Consider the following 26,804-nt stretch of genomic DNA (forward strand, 5'->3'; position numbering starts at 1 on the left):
ACAAGACCCGTAGCGACGCCGCGTCGATCTTGTCGCGTGAAGTTGACCGCGAGGCGCGCGGGAAACGAAGCGCCTCCGCCATGTTGATTACGCCGCGGTCTCTCTTCGTTTCCGGACACTGGACAGTCCAGACACAGGACGGATCGGCTCCGGGGCGAGTGGCGTCGCGACTCGTTCAACTGGTAAAAATAAGATATATTAACCTTGCGTTCGTTATTTACTTTACAACTATACTATCTAGCGCGTAGTACACATTTGGCGCGCTCCGCTATTGATAGATTCTTGAAAATACATATTCGTGGTACTTGTTCGGCCGAAGACGCGTCGTGCGGTCAGTCGCGAAATCGCGGATGTCTGCCAATATTAATACGCCTATTCATTAGGAGGCAAATAAAATAATAATTGTAGTAAAAGGCAAGCATATAGTATTTCCTACTCGAAGTGCGAGAAATGCATAACCGCGAAGTTAAGAGCGGGACGCGTAGTGACGCCGCCGCGCCGCGTCGCTTTTGGTGCGAGACCGCGAGACGTTAATCGCGCGCGGAAGATGAAGCGCCTCCGCCATGTTGATTTATACATTCCCCTTTCATTTACAGAACGCGGCGGACAGACATGAGAAGGATCGGATCCGGAATGAGTGATGGCCGTCGCGACTTATTTAATTGGTGAGTATAACATGTAAATTAACTTTGCATTTAATATCTATTGCAGTACCTATCACGAAAGGTATAGATTCGGCGCTCGGATATTGATAATCCGTTCGAACGCGTATTTTCGAAAGTCTTGTTCGGCCGAAGATCTATCGCGCGAATCAATTTAACGACGCCGCGTTTTGTTGATACATTTCGTTGTGTTGATTTTTATTTGTGAAATATCGCTGATATCGAACGTGCTATAATTTTTTCTCTTATTTCTCCGCTGTCGCAATATGATTAAGTACGCGTGTGATTAATTTCGAGAGTATCGTAGAAAGTATATGGCAGAGCCGCACGATTATTGTATTCTAGTGATTGCTTGTAATCGATTAATTGTAATCAATATTTTGTTTGTTTTAGGAAACAGATGTGAATGGCAAGAAGAAATAGCAACGGAGAAAGAAGAGAAGAGGAGGAGCCGAGGAGGCGGCCAGGTGTAACAGATAAGGTGAGCATTTCATAATCTATTTATTAATTGTTAACAAAAGAAATAATTATTCATTTGCGCAGTAGTATATCGTTTTCAGATCACTGTATGTAATAGTGTATTAAATGTCTAATACATTGTGTAATTAGTAAAATATTTTAACGGCCTGTCCGTAATTTGATTGTATATCTCATATGGTCGTATTCCACTCCGTTTGTTATTTTTCGAAGAACTTCCTGAACTGGTACACTAGTGCAGTAAATTAGAGTGAAACAAAATATACTTGTCTCACTCTAACATATTGCACCATTTCAGGAAGTTTTTCGAAAAAGAACAAACGGACTCTCTCTCTTACTTATTCTACTTATTTGTTGTTTAAAATATTTTAGCTTATATTTGAAGATTTTTTAAATATTTAATAAATTATTTATGACTTGATTATAATTAACAAATATATATAAAATATTACTTGTTAATATATAAAATGTTTCTAAATATTTCTAGATAATTTCTAAATAATTAAAATTTGTAGTAGTTCAAATTATATTAGGATTAGGATATCAGGATATTTATCTTAGACATTATTTTTATTTGAATATTTTCGTATGTTACAGATCAATCTTGTATACATATAACTGTTGTGTACTTCACGTTTTCGGGAGTGATGTATTCGCGCGATTATTGTTGTCCGCGTTTACGCGTGGTGCCGGTGTGGAGTTGTGTCGGTCATCGAGGGAGCTGATAACCCGAGAGGACTGAGCTTGAGAGGAGGAGGAGGCTTGGGAGAGGCATCGGGCGCCAGCGGAACAACTTTGCGGTAAATATTATTTTTTTGTTTTGTATAAAAATAATTTTTTTCCTGTTTATTTTCGAATTGTTTTATTTCCCCGTGATTTAGAAATAATAATTGGAAGAAGAGAAGTAATTTAATATATTATAGAAATTCATCCTTGTAAAGATCTTTTTCGTAAAATGTTTAATTATTTAAATTAATATCTAATTGAATAATAAAAAGTTCGATTCACATAGGAATTATGTTTTAAAACATTGGGTTTTTTTATAACACTATTTTAATATAAATTTTATGTTTGTATGTTACAGATTCAACGTAGCTACGTGGCAGATATAATTCCGCTGTTGCGAATCAGGGTCGGTGAGTGATGAATTAACATATTTATTGAGGTAACTGATGTGTGGCAACTTATTAAATATACACACCATATATCTAGATAATATATTGTATACAATTTGATAACAATACGAAAGTCTACATGTGTATAAGAATAAAGCATTCTATACATCCGTTGCCTTAAAAAGAATCAGTTAGTTTCTCTGAAATCTCTAGATTCTCTAGAATTCTCTAGAATCAGTAGAAAAAGTTAAGAATATTCTCAATATTCCTGAAACTCTTCGAAGTTTGATATAGTGAATGGGGTGAATAGTATTGATATCTTCGAATGACAACTATAAACAGCAACGCAGAGGACCGATACTGGGGTCACTTTTGACTCATATTGAAATTTTCGTTATGTGACCGTGATTATGCGTACTTTAGAACTATTTTTCATCACTATTTGACATCACAACTTATTAGATCTTTTCTTCTCGCTGGTGTATCGAATATTGTCTGGTAGAGACATTTTCGCAATTATTTGTTTTGTTACAGTGATGAATATTCAATGTCTTCTTATGGCCAAAAATGATTTCGCAGTCCTAAAGACTTTGTTATTAAGAATTACAGAATATGCCTACAGGTATCGGTCAGATTTATGAGAGAAAATATACTTGTTTGTCTTTGCTTTTATATCTTATTTTGTAACTCCGGTGGTCAATTCTAAAAAGAAAATTTACCTGAAATTTTTCGACACAGTCAAACCGTTTAATCGTCCAAACGCGCTACATATCACTAGCGCTGTTAACTATAAATTTTTGGACTTTGGAAAGTAAAAAAAAACGTAAATAAATAAATACGTAAATAAAAAATAAAAGAAATACAGTTTAACTTGCTAGTGTTTTCAGGTTACACATGTAAACATTAATTTTCTCAAAATTATCATATATACTTGTGTATATGTATTGAGAGAAACGCGTCTCTCTCGTTCCCACCGCGGACGTTACATACTATATTTAGGGTCTATGTTTAAAAAAAGAAGTCGAATATTTAATATTAAAAAATAGTATTGTTAGAAAAATTATATGATTGATTAATAATAAGTAATTCGATATTGCTATTTAAGAGGCATCTGCGGGAAGAAAAGATAGATTTCACAACTCGCAAACATTGAAAGTCACTTCAAGAATAAAATCTTAGGGTATAAAGAAAGTGTCCAATATCAAAATTTCTTAATCTTAAAGTTTGCGCCAGATTACGCGATTCATAATCATATTCGTATAAGATTTGTGAATAGTATGAACTCACCGAGTTATTCATCGAGTCTGCATTTATTTCCAAAGAACACATTGCAGTCAAAATGATGTCATTATCGGTATAGCAAGTTGTTCTCTACAAGGTTCTGAATGATGATCGTAGGTCTAGATGGCACTTTACGTGACTGCTAGGAATCTGCGGTTCCGCAGGGATGACTGATCCGCACAGTCATTTGGGCTTATTGTTAGCGAACCCATGGACCCGAGCTCAATATATATATACTGCGGATACTTACATACATTTATACACCCCTATATACATCCGCATACAAACATTTTTACGAGCAATAGTATAAATATTTGAGAAAGAATAAAAGCATATAATCTAATGAGAAGAATGAAGAAATAGAGAAAGAATAAGAAAAAAGCTATATATGTATAAGAACAGGATAGCGAAAGCTGAAGTTTATTTTTTATTAATATTCCTTAATTAAAAAGAGAAATTTCTTTTCTTTAACACATAGAAAATATTATATAATAATTAATAATCTTTATAAGTCTCAATAATTTGACAGTCGTTTTCATATATATATTTGATTTAATAGTTATTTTATTATAACGGCTATCTTATCACATATTAAAAGTTATTGTACACAAATTTATACAAGATAAAGAAAGAATTATTTAAATAATATTTTAACTTTTATATCTGCGTAATCGTTTATTTAATATTGAATATTTATGACATCATTATTTACATAATGCATGTTATTTTCATATTTTTATAAGATATATATTATATGTATATACATATTTTATAAAACGTACTTAAGTATACTAAAAGAGGCACGCCTGTGCTTCATTTGTAATTTATTATTCATTAATTATCCATATAATAATAATTTAATTATATATGTAGATTACATATATATAATTATGTAATTACATCTAACAATAAGTATTAATCTACATGTGTAATTGAATTATAATAGCTAGATTAATTAAATTATAATAGATAATTATGACAGCTACATATGGGGATGAGAACATATAATAAATATATAATACATATTAGTCTGTGTTAAAACTAAAGCCATAAAATTTTAATAATTGGAATCTTTTGAAGTAATAAAATACAATATATGATATTTATAGTTTACTAATACTATTATTTAAATCAATTCTAAAAGAATTATCAATGTAAATAATTACAGTGAGGGAAATGTGTGAAGTTTCGATGTATCTAATTTTGGCAAATGTCACAATGTAGATAGATCTGTAACAAATCAATACATGGAATCGCATAAATATTAAATATATCGTACGATTGCTACGGAATAGCAACGCTGAATGAGATAGCATACGCTGTGTAATTAAATATAGGGAAGCTAAACTTGGCGTGGTGAACGTTAGGTGGGTGTACCCGAAAATTAAATCACGCGATCCAGATATATATATATATACACTGAGATTTCCCCATTTTTATACGTGGAATTCATTCTCGAAATATATGAACACAACGCGACGTGCATCCGGGCAATATATTATCGTTGCTTATACGTTAACGTTGCTAATTATTGTTACTCGTGGTGTGTTACATATACGAGCTGTCCCACTTCAGTGGTCGAAAGTAAAAATAATAGAATTTGTCTGGGTACTTTGAATGCGTTACTACACTTACAACCTAACGAACATATGACTTATACGGATCTTTCGCATTATTTGTAACAATAATATATGGACATTGTAGAATTATTGTATACATCTTTTTTTAAATTTGAATGGAGATAATTAATTTTTAGAAGAATATGTTATCGAGATTTTGATTTATTCATTTATTTGTACATGTTAGAAAATATAACGTTAAGGATATAGTACACTAATTGTATACTAAATTTATTTATAATAGAAGATAAATTCGGCTTTATTTTAACCAAATTAGAAATCAATTTCTTATATCATATTAATATAGTTTGTCAAATTGTCTCTCTCTCTCTCTCTCTCTCTCTCTCTCTCTCTCTCTCTCTCTCTCTCTCTCTCTCTCTCTCTCTCTCTTTCTCTCATGATTATTGCATCATGATGTAACTGTAATTATTATAAAGTAGATAATTTGTTGGGCTAAACTTTCGTATAAAATTTTTAAAAATATTAATCCAATATCTGAATACCAAAGTAGGTATAGGCATAACTGTTTCGCATCAAATTTTTTCTCTGTCCTATCGACAATCTCTGCAATGCTATCTCAGACACACTCCTCGTATGTTATACCCGTGCATACGTGCATACGTGCATAAGTGCATGCAGACACCGGTAAACGGTGTCGAAATATTTTTCAGGCATCCTGTGGTGCACGCTTATCTTCCCAGGAGATAACGCCTCGATACCGAAAATACGAGAGCCGTTCGATCGACCGTGTCGTATCGAAAGCCCACTGCCGTCTCTCGAACGGAACCCCACCCGGTATATACATCCCTATGCTTATGTATCGGCCGTATGTATTCACGTATGTACCCGTGAAGTCTGCGGCCCCACACGTATACGCACACATACATGTACACACATAGACGCATACATCCGCAAATAAACGCGTATACACATGTGTACGCGTGCCGGCACACATAAGTGTGCTCGCATCGGGCATATCTACATAAGGGTTGATAGTGCTCGGGCGAGCGAGTCACCCTTACGTGGCAGGGCGTGGCCAGGGTCCACCAATCAGAGGACGGGGAGAATCTCACCGAAAGACCAAATCGAACGAAGTAAAAATTTCAGCGGTCGCGTCAAACGCCGACGCCAAAGGGGATGAGCGCGGTTGATCCAGGCTTACATTTTCCTTACTTACCCCCCGTAGCAACCTACGCCGCGCCGCGCCTGCACGCCACTCCCGAATCCCGTTCCTCTCGAACGATCTTTCACGCGTGACTGTAATTTTACTTGCAGGCTCGTTTCGCTGCCCAACGTTTTTTTTTTTACCGCTTTCTTGCGAACTCAAGTTCTCTAGCTACATTTCAATTGTCTTGTCCTTTATTTGCACACTTTATTAATTAGAAATTAGTTAAAATCTAATTTTATAAGATCGACTTACTATCTTCATTCAACGAGAAAATTATTGGCTATAGAGCTGTATATAGTGCAAAACTTGCACTTATTTAATAGCTGTGCAACCGTGTTGCTCAACAGCCAAAACTTGTGAAAATAATTCTGCATAATTTTTTCTTCATGGCAATTCTGAATTCTCATAAGATAAGACCGATCAAAGTTAATCGATTCTCGCAAGAATGTTACGGAAACTAAACTCTTTCTGGACACTTTCCACGAGTTTTCTATCGAAATTTTGGGTCGCACAGTCTGAAACTATATATCGGGGATTGCACGGAAGGGGATGAGGAGAGATACGTATATGGGGAGAGTGTGTGTCGGAAGAGAAGACGAAGTGGTAGGGTCTGCGTTTAATAGCCGTAGTGTTACCTTGGAGGCCCTTCGCCATTAAGAATCCCGCAAGACCGTCCCGGGGAGTGCCTCCCTCCCACCCTCCTTTGGCACCCACCCTTTCGGGCTTCTCCGGGACATATTACACCGCGCCCCGGTAACGTGGATACGATACGTGGCTATACGTGCCCGCCTATATATTGCCAGTGAGGGTATACCACGGTACACTAAAATCATTAGAAGCACGTGCGCCTCGCAGCGCGCAGAATCCCGATCCCTTGCCATTAGAATGCTTAGACGACGACGCTGTCCTATCCGGAGATCAATATCAAAACAACGGCGTGACCGCCCACAATCGTGAGACGACGCAAATCCCGAGGCTTTGTCGTCGTCTCGCGAACGAATTCTGTCAGTACGAGAATACTTTTCTCCATCGTGCGCAGAATTGCTTCGTCGAGCAGCAGGTTCTGATGTAGGTGCGAATAATTGCGGAAATCACGGTCTGCTAAAGCGCCGGGGAATTGAAAGGAGGAGAGGGAGATACAAAATAAAATATAATTTATATATCTGTACCTTAGAGGTAAAAAGTCATCGCCAGTTTTTGTCAATGTTCATTATTACTAGTTCCTAAGATACAATGTTTAGGATAAGTCGTATTGGAAATTTTCATGGAAATAATAAACTTTAAACCCTGTTTTCCCTACATTTATAATAATGAAAAGATACGATTCTTTACTTCTCAGGTACAGCTATATATCATCTTCCTATATTAAATTATATTAAACAACTTTTGAAAAATAATTAACGTGATTATTAGTAATAATATTTTATCTTGTGTTGTAATTATTGACAAAGATATTCTTTACGTGTAAAAGAGAGAATTTCGCGACGGATCGCTCTTCAAGTAACACGGAGTAACGACCTCGTTGCCTATGTCATCATCTTCATGTTTTGACCGCCAAGCCGAAGGAAAAGAACGCCGCTTACACAATCTTGGCGCATCTACTTTTCTAAATTACGTTGCCCTTCTTCACCGTCTCGGTTCGTGCATATAAGAGGTCGCCTCAAAGGAGAAAAAGCGAGTGAAAACGAGCGACGGAGGGTGCTGGGAGGTATGGAGGAAAGAGAGAGAAGTGAAAAAAGGAGAGAGAGAAAAAGAGCGTGTGAAGAGAAGATAAAGAGAGATGACGAAAATAAGCGAGCTGCAGAGAGAGACTCTGGTACTCTCTCCGTCGTGCTGCTTAAAATTCATAAGGCGCTCTGTTTACTTACTAAAGATACGCGGCTTGCCCCCGTCGCACCCCAATCCCGTATCCCCCATGGTGGCCCACGCGCCACCCCCGCGCTTTGGCGACGCCACGCGAGCGCCGTGCTTTATCGCGGAAAATAAAATTATTGGTTGCACTTTTCTCTACGCGAACGGCTATGGAGCGGGCAAGTTCGCGCCGTTCCTTTTTGTCGTCAGGAGAGAATCTCGAGGCGCGAATTTTTCTGCGACGTTTAAACCAAAGAAGGCTCTCTGAACGCCGCGTTCGTCCTCACCGGATATATTCGTCAAGCTGAAAGGAATCTCGCATGTGTTTGCATTAATATGAATGATAGCGGAACGATTCTAATTCGCTTTTCTTTGTTAATAAAAATAATCTGCAAACCTTTCTTGAAATTTTTCCAAAAAAAACAAACAACTTCGGAATTGATCAAGATTACGGTCGGGGAATAGCTTGTTATTTATTAATATAATCACAAATATAACTATTATGTTGTTTGGCGCAAATTCTTACAAAATTTTAAAGTTAACCTTAGCTCGCCACATTCCGGTCCAGTGGACCGCTAAACGTTTTTCGGTTTTCTAGTTTTCACATGATAACATAATTTTCTAGTTTCCTTATAATAAATTCAATTTAAACTCAAATCATTTTCTTGACCTGATATTACCATAAACCTCTTATTCAGACTCTGTATTTCCAATTCCTACATAAGGGATATTAATTAGAAAATAACAGTGCGACAAAGTCGAGCGGTCTCACGGATCGGAGTGTGGTGAATTAAGGATTCGAAAAGAAGTGTTGCTAGCTGGGGTTGAAAGTCTTCGATATGTTTATTTATATATTAATTATAACGTTTTATAGCCTCGGGTCGCGCGCGTGAGTCAATGAGAAGAAACAATCAAAATGTCAACCCCAGTTTTTTCCATTAGCCGGCATTACCCATTAGTTACTTTTTACCCTCGTTTCGGCCGCGAGAGTTGCGAAGGATCCGAAGGCCTGTTAATTAGCACGAGGCGAGGGCGCGATTATGAACGCCGCTTCGATCGGCTTCAGCGGCGCGCGCCGACAGTAAATCAGCTGCCGCCGCGGGCGACCTTGCGGGCAAAGAAGAGGAAAAGTCGTTCAAGGCTGAGGAGAGAGAGATCGGCGCGACTTGAAGGACTCGGAAGGTGGGCGACGGAAACGAGATAGTCGTCTGATTATGTCGGACGAATTTTCTCAACGGTCTTGCTCGACATTGTCGATGTCGACAACGCCGTTACGCATATACTTCTTCCGGATATCAGCGAGCGTGTGGCTGTGTGTATACACGCGATGTACGCGCGCGCGTAATACGTATGTGTATGTGTGTGTGTGAGTGTGGCTTCACTCACACCCACTCCGCCGCGTTATAATCTCGTTGCTCCCGGCGACGTCGAATAAAGTACTTCCCGGTACTGCCGGTAACGCGAGGCACCAACTATTAACTCATTAGTCGAAGTTCTTCGTATTATCGCATTCTCTTTGAGAGACCGCGCCGGTGTTCCCGTACTTACGGCACCGTACGGTCTTACCCGTCGGGTGGATTGGATCGGGCGTTTGAGGAAGACGGAAGTGGAAACAGAAAGGGAAAGAGAAAGGTACGTAAAGGGGAGAGAAGGACGGCGTACGTGAAAGGAGGGTGGGTGGTGGTGTGCGTTGCGGATGGTAGAAGCAGTGACGCCGTGCTCACAGAGTTGAGATGGAGAGCTGTGGGTGACGGGGGGAGGGGGAGGGTGGGGTGGCCGCGGAGGAAGAGACGGGCGATGTGGGTGGTCGGCGGTAGAGCGTATAGGTAGCGGTAAGGGTTGGTGTGGCACGTAAGGATGGTGGCAGCCTCGTGGAAGAGGGCAGGGGGCGCGACGCGGAGGGTGGTGGGCCGGAGAAAGGGTAGTGGGCGAGCGCGCGAGGGTGGTTGCACGCCCGGCATTGTTTCGAACAGGCGTGTACACGTACATACATCTATTTGGCACATAGGTAAAGCATCTTAGAGACCGCGTAGAAGGGAACTACGGCAGCGCGGCCGTAGAGCCGGAGGAAGGGTTGAGGCGGGAAGGGGGGTAATGGTGGGCGCGAGGACTAGAAAGGGAGGACGACGTGAGTATAGAGTAGCAGAAGCAGAAGCAGAAGCAGAAGCAGAAGCAGTAGCTGCGGCAACGGCGGTGGCAACAGCCAGCCAGCCAGCCATCTTGCCACAAACTTGACTCGACCAATCAGCGTCGAGGCTGTGGTCACCGTTGTACCTTCGCCCCCCCCTTTCCCTCCCACGTCCTGCTGCTTTTCCCTCTTGGCTTGGGATTCCCTCCGTTCCTCTCGCGACGTGGCTCTTCCTCGCCGCTACTCGCTTTCCTCTCGAGGTCTCTTCTTCCTCGGGTAGGTCTGCAACAGCCTCCGTAGCAGCACCTGCCAGCCAACCCTTTAATTCTAATCAATTTACTCTTGCGCGAGATCCCAACCCCTCGTGCAAGCGTATCCTCGTAAGCGCGACCGAACCTCAAGACCTCACCCCCCTAAACCCCCCTACTCGCTACTGATGCCTCTGCCCCGCACCCCCCGCTGCCGCCACTCCACTCGAACGATCCTGCTACATCCGATAACGGAACGCCGTTATTCGACCGTTCGGGACTCTCCCGGTAACCGGTTAAATAATTAGCGTGGGGAGATTAATCGTCGGGAGTTAAGTTAAGGCTGCGCGTTAACGACCCTCTCGTGACCCACACCTGTGCACTAGCGGGACATTCTCGGGGTCGAGTCCAACTTTGGGGGCTTTTAGTTTCTCGTAATTCAAAAACTCGGACGGGGTATCCTGTAAATAAATCCAGAATCAATTCGTGTTCGAACTACCCCTGATAAATTGCCTCTCTTGAAAGACATACGCCGCAAAAGACTCTAAGCAAAGTAATGGTCACATGGACAAGTTTCTTAATTGCGTTTATTCGTAATAGTACTGCTAATTTATTCACCAAAGCAGTAATACGTTCAAGATACTTTTTATCAGATCTATAATAATATAAAACGCACGAGAAACCGAACAACGACGTACGTTGATATTCATTTTAACGTAATTCATTATAATGTACATGCGGTATCTATTACGCGGAGCTTACGGACAAAAATAACTGCGAAACTTCGTACTAGGTCGCGAAGGGCTAATGATGAACGTAAGTTAGAGCAGCATATGTGGATGGTATGAATAATTCGATCGATCCGGATCCCAACGCGATGGCTGAAGTTTACGCGTGCTACGTTTGCAGGAGTTCGGCGGTGCTTGCATAATTTAGTTAATGGCTCGTAGACTAATGGTTAAAGTCCATGCTTAAGCGTCGTACCAAGAACCCTTCCCCCCTAAGAATTCGCCTCGGGATTTCATATAGTTGCCTTCTCATGTTCCAATTTACGGCGTTTCGTTAAGTTATTTTCACTATTCGACGTCAATAGCGCGCGCTAAAATGTGGCATAAATGAATGCTTTTAAAAATATCACTAAAATGATAATTTCTAAAAGTAATCCTACAATCAGGTAAAGAAATCTGCATCTGGGAAGAAATGTATATTAAAGCAAGGACGATTAAAAAAAAAGACATAACTGAGAAAGTAATTTATAAATAAAGATATATGTGCACCATCCACATTCGCTAATATAATACGTTAATAGTATGCACATCACGGAAACGGCGATAAATCTGTTTCGCGAGCGAGGCGACAGCGTCGCGTACGATGTGTCACCCGGGAGAAAGTGCAAAAATATATCTCCTTTATCGTCGTCGATATATCGGCCGTATTGTACGGTCGCGGCGGCGGTGATAAAGCTGTCTCAAATAAATCGGGAACGTCGGCCTGATTACACATCGTTCCGCGGGACTGGCAGAGAGTAAGCGCGGCTTAACGACAGATCTCCGATCCGATCGCGGGAAGCGGCACAATCGTCCCATCCGATCACTTTCCTTTTTCTTCTTATGCACGCTGACGGCGTATTCGCGATGTGCCTGATCGAGTGGCGGGGATTCCGAGCCGACGGCGAAGGAATAGACGGGAAGCACGATTTATTTATGCCGGTGATTGGGAGAATCGGGGAACCGAGGGCTTCTCCTTCGCATTAATACCGGAGGGCCCTCCGTAGGATGGCTTCCGTTCCTATGATTCTGACACGATCGCGCGCATCGGGTCTCATTTTGTCGCGCGAAGGGAAGCCCGTGCCTCTCGAAAACCGCGAGGATCGTTTAACTTCACACGTTTCTGAGATTGAGCTACAAACGGAAAAATAAAAATTTTTTTATACGATATTTTGCGTGGAGTAAAGAATATATGTACAGCGATTGTTATATGTCGTTTACATAAATAACACGAGAAATACAAGAGTCCGCGTTAACGTTTGAGTTCACGTTTTGCAATCCTGTTTGGTAACCTGAATATCTTGAACAGAAGAACGTGAACCTGTCGGCATTTCTCAAACTCGTTATAATAAGCGACGCGTGCACGTGAAACAAGTTTATTACCCTTTAAGAGTTTCTAAGCAGTCTCGACACCACGAGGAGGGGTTGCTCGCGAGGTCTTAAGTTCTTGACACTTTAACCTGTCGAGAAAAAGTACCTTAATTTTCCTCCGGAATTTGCCGAAGCTGAAATTTGCCATTCGCGCCAGATTACATACTTAAGGATGGTGTGGCGAACAATTCTTTTGCAAGTCGTATATCATTCATCGAAAATATTTAATTGAAGAAATTTAGGTACTTAATATTTAGTAGTAATAATTTGCTAAAGATTACCATAAATAGATAATTGTGAATATTTAATAGGGCGTTTTTTTTTTTTTGAAAGACTATTAATAAGGAATTAATTATCCTCGTAATAGTATAATGGTCTTCAGGATCATGCCTAACGAAAACTGTCGGTGAAAATTGCATTAAACGTGCGCGATTAATAACGAATGAGCAATCGACCGCAAACGAGAATACTTAATTGGCGCTCGTGATAATTATATCGCAGACACGCTGAGTGCCTAACATTAACGGTCTTCGAAATCGGCCGTCTGCCATCCGAAATAACTCCAAGTTCAACAATGTGTTCCACACTCATGTTCGTACTTGTGCGCCGATCGTCGTGTCGCATAATTGGTCTCGTCTCTCGTTGGATAGCAAACTGAAACAAAAACGAAAAAGGGCGTAAGAGAAGATGAGAACGCGCGAGTTAATAAAGCCGCGAGCGAGTGTGCTCTTAATTCGCGCAAAACTACTTAATAAAGCAAATGAATGTGTGGTTCTTTTGACTGTTTGACGGGCGAAATATGGACGGGGAGAAGTCGCGATTAATCCGCGAAGAGCAAACTGGGGTGGCAACGGTGTGTGGCGTGGAGGACAGCGGGAGGAAAAAGAGTAAAAACATAGACACAGGAGCGCGCGAGGAGTAGTCGATCTTTTTCTCGGTGGTGGGGGGGGGGGGAGGGTAGATCTCACCGACATGCTGCGCGACACAACGATGACGACGTCGACGATGACGACGACGACGACGACGACGACGACGACGACGACGACGACGACGACGACGACGACGACGACGACGACGACGACGCCGACGGGTCGAGTGGTTTTCAAGCTAATAAAAAAATTACCCCGCCGCATGAAACCCGACGACGTATAAAACGTCGCTGAGTACGACTCACCCTCCCGTCGCAGCCGTTGTCGCTGTTGCTGCTGCTGCTGCTGCTGTTGCTGCTCCGGCTCGCCCACCCCCGTGCAAAAAAGGGGAGAAATGCATGGAGTCGACACCCTTTCGGTCTGCTTTTATTTATTTAGGCGAAGAGTTAGACTGCATTCATTTATTTATTAGACTGCTATCTCGTCTCTTAAGACGTTGAAATATTTTCTCAGGAGGCATGAACAACCAAATTGTGAATAAATAAATTTTTACTTATTGATAGTAATAAATTGCTTAAAAAATATTTAAAATTATGCGCAAAATAAATGAAATATCATGGATACAGTATTTTTAATAACATGTGTAAAGAATAATAATTATTAAAAGCAATTGTAGAGAATTAAAAGTGCAAATAAACATGAGAATTATATCGATTTTCCAATTTCTTATAACACTAATGAATGTTATTTGTATGTGTATTTCTAATAATACTTGAAAATTGGAGAATGATATTACTCCGAAAATGTGTTCGTCTGATATAACTTGTCAACGAAAATTGAATAATGATATTACTCCAAAAATGTGTTCATGATTTATTACAACAGAAAGAAATGTGCCAAAAATCGAATGTATTCTTGAAATGTTAATCAGCGAATTTTTCGAAGTAAACGCGAACAACTGACATTTGTAAGTAAGAAAGGTCAATATTATATCTTTTTCCTCTTCTGGCCGTTAAATTGGCAATAGTGCCAAGTGTAGTAAAGCGACTAACATTTTACGTTGTATAGACAATGTTTAAATTTTTATAAGTCTGCAGTAAAAAGTTGCAGTCTGTTACACAATATCATTGTGAGTCTTTCTTGTCTTAATTGGCCTAGCTTCGTTCATGTGCTTAATTTAATTCTCTTTATATCAATCAAACATTGTCAAATTTATATTCTTGATATAAAAGACTTAATGCACTATATTTAATGAATAAAATAAGATGCACATATCAATAATTAATTCCCACATTAAATTCGCAAATCTAACTAGAAGAGAAAGCGCTAATTAAGAAATCCTGACGTTGTGAACGAGCTAGAAAACGAAGAGAAGAGAAATCACTCAGATGGATAAGTAAGTTCTAATTTGAACTTTTCTTCCAAGTACAACCTGGTCGCTAATTAAAAGCAGTTCACGTATCGTTGCAGGCCATGCTCACGAAAAAAAGCCAGACAAGATTTTTTTTAAGTTGCGCCTACCCTCCTTGCAACAGTCTCTGCATCCCTTTCCTCATTTTCCTTCATCATTTCTCTCTCTCTCTCTCTCTTTTATTTTTCTTCGTTTTTTCTTTCTGTGCATTCATCTCTCTCTATTTTTCCTCCCCGATATTTCCGCACTCTACTTTTCTCCCTCACTCCATCATACCGTTCAAGTATTCCTGCTCGCTTTTTCCAGCTTCCTGGCACGGCGCTGGCAGGTCGGCTTAATTATCGTTCGAGTGTTCTTTAAAGAGTAAATTACACGCTCGATATTTACCGCGAGCTTTTCACTTTCGTCGTGTCTTTCGTCGCGTCGTTTTCTTTTTCCCGTTTCGCTTCGCGGCTGCGCTTCTTGATGTATTCAAGGAATAAAAGAGACAGTGAATGGAAGAAGCGAGTTGTTCACTAACGTCATTCCTTTTATACCTTCCAGAGCTTTTTTTGTATGTCTATAACTTTTTATCATGTTTGCGTTGCGTAACGATTTTAGCATTCTTCCCTCGGTTCTTGGCCCTGTTTTCATGCGTGTATTCTCCTTACATTGAAAGAAGAAACATGATCAATTTCAAAAAATATAATCGAGTTTCTTATTTCTCGTAATTGCTCTAAATTGCAATAATAAATTCTGAAACTTATCTTTTCAGGTCACTAACAATTTTCGAGTTAAATATTTAGCAAATTAAGTTTTTGAACTGTTAATAAATGACACAATTTTTTACTTAAAATTAAATAAATTTATCTCTTTAAAAGTATTTTAATACAATCTTCTATATCTGATCTAGCTAATCTGTCACGTTTTTCAGTTATTATAAAAAGTAAATGTTTTTTTACATATTTACATATTACATGTAGATATTCTCCATATATTTATATTTTACATGCAACTTGCATTTCTGCAATTCTTATGCATTTCGTGTGAGTTGAAGACAGGAAAAGTCGGGAATAAAAGAGAGATCTATTCGAACTATGCCTAGACGACTAAGAATAGCGATTTGTATCGGAAAAAGAATTTTCCTAGTGAGACTAGCAAGTTAAGAAAGCCAGTTCTCCAAGGAAGATCCTTTTATCATTTTTCCTGTAACAGTTATACTGTTAAGTAAGACAACAAGGAAGAAGAGAAGAAAGTATTTTATTTTTGCAAAAATCCAATATTTTTACACTCACGATAAATTGTTATGCTTATAATTTGTACATTTTTATGCAAGCACCGAAAATTTTATTACTACCTCACGAAGCACAAACAATTAATTATTTTAATTTGCTGAAATTAATTGTAATTTAATTTGAATAGAAGACCAGTCAAAACAAAGAAATTTCCAAAAATTAATTAATGGAAAAAAAATAATTTTTAGCATTTTTTTACTTAATTATAGGTATCCGTTTTATCCCTTCCGCGAACACTACAGAAAAAGGCGCGCAAGGAGGCGCGAGCGCAAAACGTGGCTAAGCAAAAAAAAAATCGACGTTCATTACCGCTCGTTTTGAGCCACGAGGCGGGAAAATGCGGGCGTCTCAGGGTACTTAAACATCGCGTTTTCTATGCTCGAAACGCGAGGCAAGTTGCACTTTCATCTTGAGCTCAATTCAAAGTAGAAATGAACCGACTCGTGATGTTCATTCTTTACGCAGAATTACGGAAAAATTTATATCACGTGTTTACTCAGCAAAGTACGTTTTATCTCCTTCTATATTTCATTATAAGATAGAATAAATATCTATTATATATCTATAATATGTACTTATTAAGCACTGAAACATATCTCTCCGCCGCTATTAATAATAAACAATAGATACATAACGATAAGAGCTAGTGCATAAAAGTTTAATGTTAGCTTTATAAAAAATAATTTTATTATTTATGACAATACTGAAGTCGTTTCAACAACTAAGACACATTTTTAATACATTTTATTGTTAAAAATAATCCTTTATATTAAAATAGTGACAAAATAGTGAAATTAAAAGACATTTATATCTTCGATACTCGCAATCAATAGTCGAAATCCTAGCCTCGTCGACATTTGGTAGTATGTTTCTAATGTGCTTTATTTCGAATATCTCTTCACCTAAAAAATAAAGCAGTTACTGTGTAAGGATCAGGCGAATTTCCAATTCCCTCCCCCCTTAACAGCGACGGGATCCCTTGGTTCTTCGTATTTTCTTCCTCCCCCATTCGATTTTCTACCATTTCCCGATCGTCCGTTTCCCCCTCATCTCGTCCATTTCCATCAGTCTCCAGTGACGTTTATACTTTAGAGAACGGACCCGGGGGCTGTACGGGGCCGAGTTAAGGGGGTGGTCGTGATCGAGTGGGTGCCAGAGACGGGAGTGAGAAAAGATGCGGGAGAAATAGGGAGGAAGAGGAGAAGGAGGAGGAGAAGGTGGCAAGGAAAACGGAGTAGAGGAAGGAGAAGTAAAAAGGGGGAGTACGAGAAAAGGGGGTGGTAACGGCCACCACGGTCGGGAGCGAAGCAACCCTCGAGAAGGGTCTTCCTCTGATATATTGCCTCACCCGCAACCCTCACGCGCCCTAAACCATCCCTTATAGCCGCCATCTTGAAGGACTCCCCTTACCTGCTCTATTTCTCTCTCTGTCCCTTTCTCACCCTTTCTATCGCACTCACCCCCTCGGTTCTACTCCTTCTCATCCCCGGACTGCGGCCTGCACTCACCCGCCCACCTACGATCGAAAATCCCGTTAGACTTATACGGGCTTAGCCCGTCCATTTTGACGACGGGCTGCGTGCCACCCTTCACCAGCCACCCTCCAGTTCTTACGGAATTCCGTAGGGCTTTTTTTCTCTCGCTGCGCTGTCGAAGCATCCGCTGCTGTTTTCCAAATACGCCAAATATTTCTTGGAGTTACATTTCACGTTCGTGGTTGTGTAGAATTTTCTTTCAATAAGGATGCAACTTTCAATAAGGTTGCTTTGTCAATTAAAAATTGTAATTAGTAGTTATCGTATTAACCGATGATACTTCTACCTTTAAGTGCATTTAACTGTGCAAGCGAATAGAAAAAGAATTGACTTTACAAGAATTAATTAATTTTTGATATATATTATAAATTTCGTAATTATTAATTTGTAGGAATGCTAATTTTTTACAAAGACCTGTAATAGACATAAAAATTTATAATAAGTATATTATTATAATAGTGTTGATAACATACGAAAATATGCTAGAACCATATGCCAGAAATTGAAAAGCAATTTCTGTGCTACGTATTCTATATTACTATCGCATTCTCATTATCCAAGATTACCGACTCTAATCTTACATTGCTATAATTTTAGTAAACAGATGATTTAAAAAATTTAAAAGTTAAGAAGTTAAATAGAATTTCTCGCGCTATTTTACTTTACCCCGTTTAATGTTACACGAAACAGTCGTTCTATTTTGCAACGCCGCTCGACTTTTAGTGCCGATTTTTAGTCCCACGCCAAAGATACGACCATTATTCACGAGTACTTCTACGAGTAGTCTGAATATGTTGCACAGTCAATGTACAAGAGCTCCATTTTGATTGCGCCAGGGGCCACCCCGAGTCACCCCTACACTCATCGCCGCGGCCGCGAGGATTCATGAGATCTCGCGCGCGCAGAATGGGTGGGTGTTTCCGGTTTATTCCCGGAATTCCGCTGCGAAGGGTGATCGCGCCAACGGCGCACCCCGTGAAGAATCCCTCTTATGACCGCGCGGGGCCCATCGGTCCATGTAACAATTGTAGAAGGGCGAACTGCATTTTTCGGAGGCCTCGCGTGTTCGCGGCGAGGTTTCACCCTCCCGGCGCGGCGCGCGGCGGGCGCTACAAGGGGTGCACTTCGCATTCTAGTACATTGTCGTGGGATTTGATTATGCAAAGCGGCAGTCTCCTTCTTAGTCTGTTTCCACTTTTTCTCTCGATACGTTTTACCGTATCTCGTTTCGCGCTGCCATTTATGCTAGATGATGGTAACTTCTTAGCTCTACCACTTTCGTTCATTAATATCGATCATTTAATTTTTAATATTAAAAATAAATTTGAAAATTTTATTAACGTGATCTCTGATAGCTTAGCACTGAAGATATATTTAAAAAGAACGTCCTTTTCAATCATTTTAACAGTGAAGGTTTTGCGAGCATGTCATATGCATGAACGAGTATTGGTTTTTATCATTCAACAATTTTTCGTATACTTATTTAACTACCAAGTAATATGTATAGCTGTAAATAATAAAAATAATAATAAATTTAAAATTAATGTAGAATAATGTGCTTGGCTCTCTTTTTAGGCTTTTTATTTTGTAACGGCAGACGAGACACACTTCTTTCTGTAATTTTCACAGTTTGAAACGACGCGGCAAACACCCGCTGTCATTTTAAAAGCGCGGCTCTACACTTTATATCAAGGCAAGTTCTTGTCGCAATCATAAATCTTTCTGGGCTCGCGACGAGGTACTAAACAAAGCGTTCTTCCGACATCATATTATTCAGAAGTAACGACCAACTTGCGTTTCGAAGTATCGCCGATGAAATACTTCATCTTTCGACATTTCTTCTTCGCGGCTGTCTGTCCGAAGATCGCTGCTCCGGTCCGGCCGGAAATGGACTTTCTTCTACAGCATTCGGTCATTACTTCCGGCAGGATGAAAGTCAATTTCCATAACGGCGCCGGTGTCTCCGCAAGAATATATTGCGGTAAGAATTTCTGCTTGCGGAGACTCATTATATTTAAAGTAAACTATATTTAATATTCTCAATTAGACGCTCTATTTGCTTCTATATCACCAATATAGTTCGCAAAATTTATAAAAGTATTATGAGAATATTCAGTATGAAATACAAATTGGCGCCACAGATAAATTTATTCTAAATTCACGAGCTTTTTTTGATTATTTTTTTCATTATTTATCAAACACAGAAATAGGCAGAAAAAGGCTTGGTACATAATATAACATATATAGATCAATATTTTTTCCGTTAGCACTGTAATCGTGGCACCATCGAAGGTATTATTTCACATTTTTGCCATTTTCCTTTTTCATTCTTTGTTACAACGCAAAATCGATCGAAGTCCTCTGAGGTAACCGGTAAACCTCTAACCTAGGTACCTAGGTGGTACGTCACTAGATTTGCATACTGTCGTATCTCGATTGTCGCGGATAACGCACCATCGGAAACTGCATTCGAAAAAATGAGAAATAAAAAAGAAAAAGGCGGATAAAGCTCAAGAGACAGGAGAATTGATAAAACAAAAAACAAAGTAGAATATCTGTAAGTGAAAAAGACGCTTTTAAGTAAGAAGTAAAATTATTTTTATATCGTAAAATAATTTATATGATGCCTTAAATTAATACGTGTTGCAAAAAGTTGCATGTACATTGTACATTCATGAAAATATTCATAACGTGCAAAGTAAATGTAGGAAATATTGTTTTCATACGCTTTTCTCTCTCTCTCTCTCTCTCTCTCTCTCTCTCTCTCTCTCTCTCTCTCTCGCTCTCTCTCTCTCCAAACACATTTTTTTAAAATGTCGAGAAAATTATTTTAAGATTTTTATCTTTGGTATTCACAACCATTTTATGTCAAGCATTTAGTTTCAGAATAACAATTTGCTTTCTATTTTATTCTTAATTGGAATTTTAAATAAAATTGTATTGTCATCGTCATTAGAATTCCACTTGTTGCCTGCATTTATATATTTTTACGTAAAATTTCATTAAGATTAGCTGAATTCGTATAAAACATGCTTAACTTCTCATCTACTGCAACGCAGTAAAATAAAGTTTTGATCTCACTTTATTGAAGCTCTCAGAAATAAAGATCGTTATACCGTGCGTAACATTAAGTAACGGTATAATTCGTGGATTCACGGCATCCGGGGTTTAATCCGGGTCCAAGTAACCCTTGGTTACATCGACGAATTTGAATTCTATTATCGAATCTCGATTGTTGTAGATCGTACGCAAATGCAAGTGTCGAAAAACGTGCGCTTGGCAAATGAGGAAAACAGAGAGGGAAACAAAGCTACAGCGCGAGCGGAGAGAGAAAGAGAGAGAGAGAGAGAGAGAGAGAGAGAGAGAGAGAGAGAGAGAGAGAGAGAGAGAGAGAGAGAGAGAGAGAGAGAGAGAGAGAGAAAAAGAGAGAGGGAAACCGAGAAAGGCGGCAACGAGAGAATGGAAAAGGCGATGTATATAATTTGGGTCCCCGATGGCAGCTGCGTGGGTCCCGATATGCAAAAAAGGGGTTGCCGCACGGAATTAGAATATCCTCGCGGTCTCATTTGAATTTCAATCTCGACGGCGTGGCGCGCGGACACTTTTCGGCGCGGTGCTTTCACCCCTTGGGGGCCCCCGGACCGCGGGTTATCTGCCTGCCTACCTAGGACGTCCTCAGGTAAGAGACGGAAAAGGGTTGCGAGATCGTGAGCGGCAGCGGAGTGAGGAGAGATCGAAAAAAAAGGAGAGCACGCGAGCCGTGTGCCCTATTAAAAATCGGGCACGTCTACCTGGCGCAGAAATACCGGGTTACGACGAGAGTGCGCGAACGCACCTCATTAGAGTCGCGCTAAACGTTAAATCCGGCGCACCAAGGGTTTTTCCTCCCCTCTTGCTCTGTTGGATTTCCCGCTTCGTTCCTGACGCGGAATAGCGTCATGTATCGTTCTATTATGATCAAAATGCAGAGATGACCTTCTCGATTCGTTTATCCTCCATTTCATAATTTTGAGATTTAAAAAGATATTTAAAACAGAAGTGTTTTTGTTTTAATTTCTTTTATTCTGTAGTGCATAATTAGTTTTAGTGCCAGACAGCAGAATTTCTCGATACAATCGACTTTTTCTAAATATTTTGAGAACTGTTCATTCTGTGCGAAAGACTCAAGGAATTTTTCTTGTTCCTTCGGTCGAGATTTTTCAAGACGTCTATATGTGTCTCATTCAGAATCATTACCTATCAAATTATATGATCCATTTGTCGGTTATGGCATTTTTTTAATACTTATCTTCCCTTATCATTTATTGACAAACATAATCGTGAGATAAACGGAATGGTGGATTTCACCGAACTCTACAAAAAAGTGTTTCCAAATTTATGCAAATCGATCATACAGAAATCATTATTGCGAATATCGCGACTCCGCGTATCTGAAATAACCTTCGACCTCACGTAATGCGTCCGAATCTTGATACCTCTTACCAATACTTCGCCGCCAACCCTCCCTGCACGATGCTCAAAGAGCCCTACGTCACATCAGAGGGCGTTAAAGAAACGAGGTCACGTGGGGGATCTCCGTCGTCGAGTGCCTCACATCAAAAGTTTACGGCACCCTGTAACGGACGAGCGTGCACCATCACCGGTGCATTTTGTTATCCATATCTCGTAGAATGCACGCGCAACCAGACGGAAGGAGAGGACGACGAGAGGAGAGAAGGGGGGAGCGGTGGTAGTCGCCGGAGGGCGAAACGGGGAGAAAAAGAGAGGACAAGACCCGGAGTAAGATGGGAAGCCATAGCCCCGGGCCTTTCCTTCTGTACGGAGGGAAGGCTCTATACGTACTTCCGAGGCAGTACAGTCGGTGGTAAAGTGTACACCACTCCCTTGCAAAATCATTCCGCTTTTGTTGTTTACATTTTCGATACGATCGGCGAGCTCGATTGGGTACCCGGACTTGAAGCGAATTGAGCGAAATAACTGTCAGAAGAAATAAAAAAATGTTAGAAGAATATATATTAATATAAGTATATAGAAGAAGAAGCGTAAAATTATATGTGTCTCATTCAGAATCATTACCTATCAAATTATATGATCCATTTGTCGGTTATGGCATTTTTTTAAATACTTATCTTCCCTTATCATTTATTGACAAACATAATCGTGAGATAAACGGAATGGTGGATTTCTTATATGTTTCTGTTATTATTTTCATCTTTTTGCAGCTATATTGTTACAAAAAATAACGTACTGCTACAAAAGCAAACCGAAAAGTATAATTTTATTCAGACATAAAAAAATTATTTAAAAAAGAATTATGCAGATTAAACAGAATTTTATTTTAATTTTAATCGTATTGAAATATCCAATAATAAAAAATATTTATAGACGTGTAATTAGTGACGTAATTGACGAAATATTATCCGCGTATGTTTGGCGATAGCATCGTTTTGCTTACAGGCTGCGAATTTCGAAAATTTGCGGAATGATAAATGTAGGAGACATTCTCTGTATTTGAAGCCATTGCATCGCGTGACACTCTTATTTTCGCCGATAGAACCAATGACTTCGATTGGCTTGCTCGTGAATTCAAGAAGTATATCGATATGTGTGCTACGCATATATCGTAAGGGAAATATGTAAAAAGGAAAAGGAAACTCAGAAAGGAAGAGCTTTCGTCGTACTTTAGCTTTCGGGTTTTTCTTGACGCGAGAAATATTGCGCGTACGTGTGAAAAATCGTCGAATACACGCGCGAATGTGTATGCGCGTTCATCGCCTGGTTAATTCAACGCGCAAGCTCCATTAGTATTAAATGAGATTTTGCACTTTGCAGATGTATTTGTGATTGTTGTAGCGAGAATTTCGCAAAACTCATCCTGAGATTCAGATTTTGTCGCGTACATTAAAGAGCGGCGTGAACGTTAAACGAGCGAAACATGTGTACGCACTCGCAACACAGTCGACAACGATTTCAATAAGTTTTTTAAAAGCCTTTTAAATCCCGTCAGGTATTGAACTACGTCGACGACTTTACATTGAAATAATTGCCAATTTTCTTAGCTCGAAACGCTCGCTCAATCAGAAAGAACGTTCGATGATGGGACATCCTATCAATGGAACTCCCCCTAAAACAAATACTATAACGTGGTTCCTAAAAATATATAACAATTATTTTCAAGAGCTAACAATAAGATTAAAATCAGAACTAAAGTGCGAAGAATGGCTGTATTTTAAATAAAGAATGCTTAGTCAAATCGTCATTGAAATGACTCCAGAATATGTCTCCGATTCGTGATGTCCGAATGCCGCGTCTGTCGTTATCCCAAATTCCTCGAGGGCGCGGCAGGAAGGGGTGAAAATTTCTCTTCTCCCTCGGCCCGGATTCCTGGCGGTAGCTGTACGAGGCAGCGACGTCGAGTCCGTCAAGTAACTCGCTCGTAAAGCCACCCTCGCTCATGCCGCCTCCTCCCCCCCCCGTCCCTCGGAGCTCTCGTGTGTGGACCGCGCGAGTTTACCGTCAACGAGGACAGGGCGACGTTGCTCCTACTAGGAAAACTTTAGTCCCGGATGCGCCTCCCGTTCACGTTCGCGGCTGCATGTCGAGCGAGCGTTCCCGTGGCTGCACGCCTGGAAAGTTTTGCCCTGTACACCCCCTCTGCGAACCACCACCGCTTCACCCCCTCGCCCGTTCCTCATAGAGACCGCCCTTATCCCCGGCCCCCTCCTTCCGTTGCCCCGGGGATTTTGGTTAGAATATTGAATCTCGCAGAGTGGAGGCGCTGTAACGAGAGCACGAACGCCACAACCCGGGCAACGTCGTCGTCAACATCGTACCCCGGTCGGCCGGGGCACCTCTGCTGAATAAAATCATCCGCCACCGTGTAGATGCATGGCGGAGAAAAAAAACAGTGCATGAATTTATTCGGTCTTTTCAGTATTAAACGTGTCACATGGAGTGCGAAAAGTTGATGAGGACCTTGATATTTTTTTTAAATAAGAAATTTAGGAATTTTTATTTTATATTTGGAAAGATAAAACATATATTTAGATAACGTTGTACGATTGCCAATTTTTTATTAAGTATTCGTTTGGTTTATTATAATAATTCTAGCATCTTCATCTCATGATACTGTAATGACTTGCATCATGTTTACAGGCAACCGTGTTTTAGCGGTTTATAGCGGTTGCGAAAAGTTAATACGCTTTCGTGTAAGTTAAAAGGAACAGTCTGATATTTATGATGCAATGAAGCTCCGTTTTGTATAAATATAACATTGTATTTGCAAAGGTATGTAAATTTTATTTCGTATATGCTCCCGATAAAACACCACCGACCATTACGTCGAGAATATAAAGAAAATGAGGTAAAATATAGCGTCTCGAGAAATTTGTTGAAATAATCGAATATATGTCCACGAATACATTAACTAAATAATGTGAAAATTAAATTGGAAGAATATCAACCAATCAACGTGATCGCCGAGGAAACGAATTTCCTTTTAATTGGTGAACGCCCAGCGGAGGTAAAATCCGCTGGCGACTCATATGATGTACGAGGGTCAGGCCATGTTTCCGCCTGTTTTGACCACCGAAGGGGCCCGAGGCTGGGCCGCACGCCCAGGGTCAAGGGATGATCCGACGCGGGGCAACCCGGTCGCGCCCCGAAATTTCGCGCGAAAAGGGTTGCTAGCACGCGCCCGGCCCATTTCGGCGGCCTGGTCCGATCCGAGATTCGTAGGCCCAGGGTCGCGTCGCGATACCGGTCAGAGAAGTCCAAATTATCGGAGTGTCCGGCGGGTACGGAGCGTCCAGGTAGACAACCAGGACAATTGGAGGACGACACGGACGGTCGAAATGTAGGTCATCGTGAAACGTACTAACGTTTTCAACGATCATGTAGGGATCAGATAGCGGCGTCGAGTATGTGGACGGACGGGCACCTGCGTCATTTTCGGCGAAACTGGATTCTTTTCAAAGCGGCACGTGGACGTGGAGAACCGTTGGTCGCGGTCGGCAAAGGTTGCCTTTTTCTAACTTACAATCGGTCTCATTGCCGGGACTGCCCATCTACTTTTAAGCTAATACACATTTTTCTTGTAGCCACTTTCACTGTGCACACAATCTGTTTTATATTTCACGAATAAAGAAGGATTTTCTTATCAAAGATAAGTGAGCTTTATCATCGAAATCTTTAAAAGGGCATTATTTTTCAAACTACATAAATGCTGCAAAATCACTTACTTTATAACAGCTTTTCAAATCCTTTTTATTTCTTCAGTTATCTGCATTTTTTGTCAAAAATAAATTTTGTCAAAAATTAAACTTAATAAAAATTTAAAATTTTTTTTATGAATTATATTCGTTCAACTGTAATTTTTACAATTCAAGATTAAGTTCAAGGATACTTTCGTTAAAATAATATTTCGTTATTTCTGCCACTTCAGACCCTCGTTGGCAGTATTCAAGAGACAACCGATGATAATGCAATAAAACGTGCAAGTGGCGACGTTTTCGCACGCTCAAGTGAGCATACACATACATATAGACACATTCGCGCTCGTATATAAAAATATATCGGTAGCCAGCTATATCGACAGCAAAATAAGGGATCGCCGTGGGAGGGTGGTTACACGAGGGATGCCTCGCGAAGCCATAGACGTTTGGCTCCGTCCGTCCGCCCCCTCATCCTCCTCTTTCCCGGTCGCCAGCCCTCGATATTAAAAATTTCAATATCCTAGCCCCAGGGGTGGAAAACACATAATGTATTCAGGTGACGTCCCGGCCATTCTATCGGCGAGAAAAACGTACAGTTTTCGCGGAATCGAACTCACCCTCTCCTGCCGCCCTCTGGCTGTTCGGCAGACTTCGGCATCCCACCACCGTCACCCCCATGTCCGCTCTCGTTCCCTTATACGTCTACGTGATAACCCCCCGACGACGACGCGGGCTTCTCTCTTTGTTTCTTTCTGTCCCCGCATAGCACATGGAATATTTCCACTCATCCGAGGATCTCGCACGTTTCACGGAGC

At 40.4% G+C, this 26,804-nt stretch overlaps 1 long non-coding RNA gene across 1 annotated transcript in view; it reads left to right on the forward strand.

Annotated features, from left to right (window-relative positions):
- Nucleotides 1-97: 97 nt before the first annotated feature.
- The window catches only part of LOC139780168 (uncharacterized), an 80,570-nt gene continuing 53,863 nt past the window's right edge, over nt 98-26,804 (forward strand). The window contains exons 1-5 of the long non-coding RNA XR_011720150.1: nt 98-182; nt 597-665; nt 1,056-1,143; nt 1,737-1,939; nt 2,224-2,275. This is a non-coding gene — a long non-coding RNA (uncharacterized lncRNA). The remainder of the gene's footprint in view (nt 183-596; nt 666-1,055; nt 1,144-1,736; nt 1,940-2,223; nt 2,276-26,804) is intronic.

The sequence above is a fragment of the Temnothorax nylanderi genome, unplaced genomic scaffold (genome assembly GCF_030848795.1).
Source record: "Temnothorax nylanderi isolate EJ_2023f unplaced genomic scaffold, tnyl_v1.0 TNYL_tig0007_pilon, whole genome shotgun sequence".
Taxonomy (NCBI): domain Eukaryota; kingdom Metazoa; phylum Arthropoda; class Insecta; order Hymenoptera; family Formicidae; genus Temnothorax; species Temnothorax nylanderi.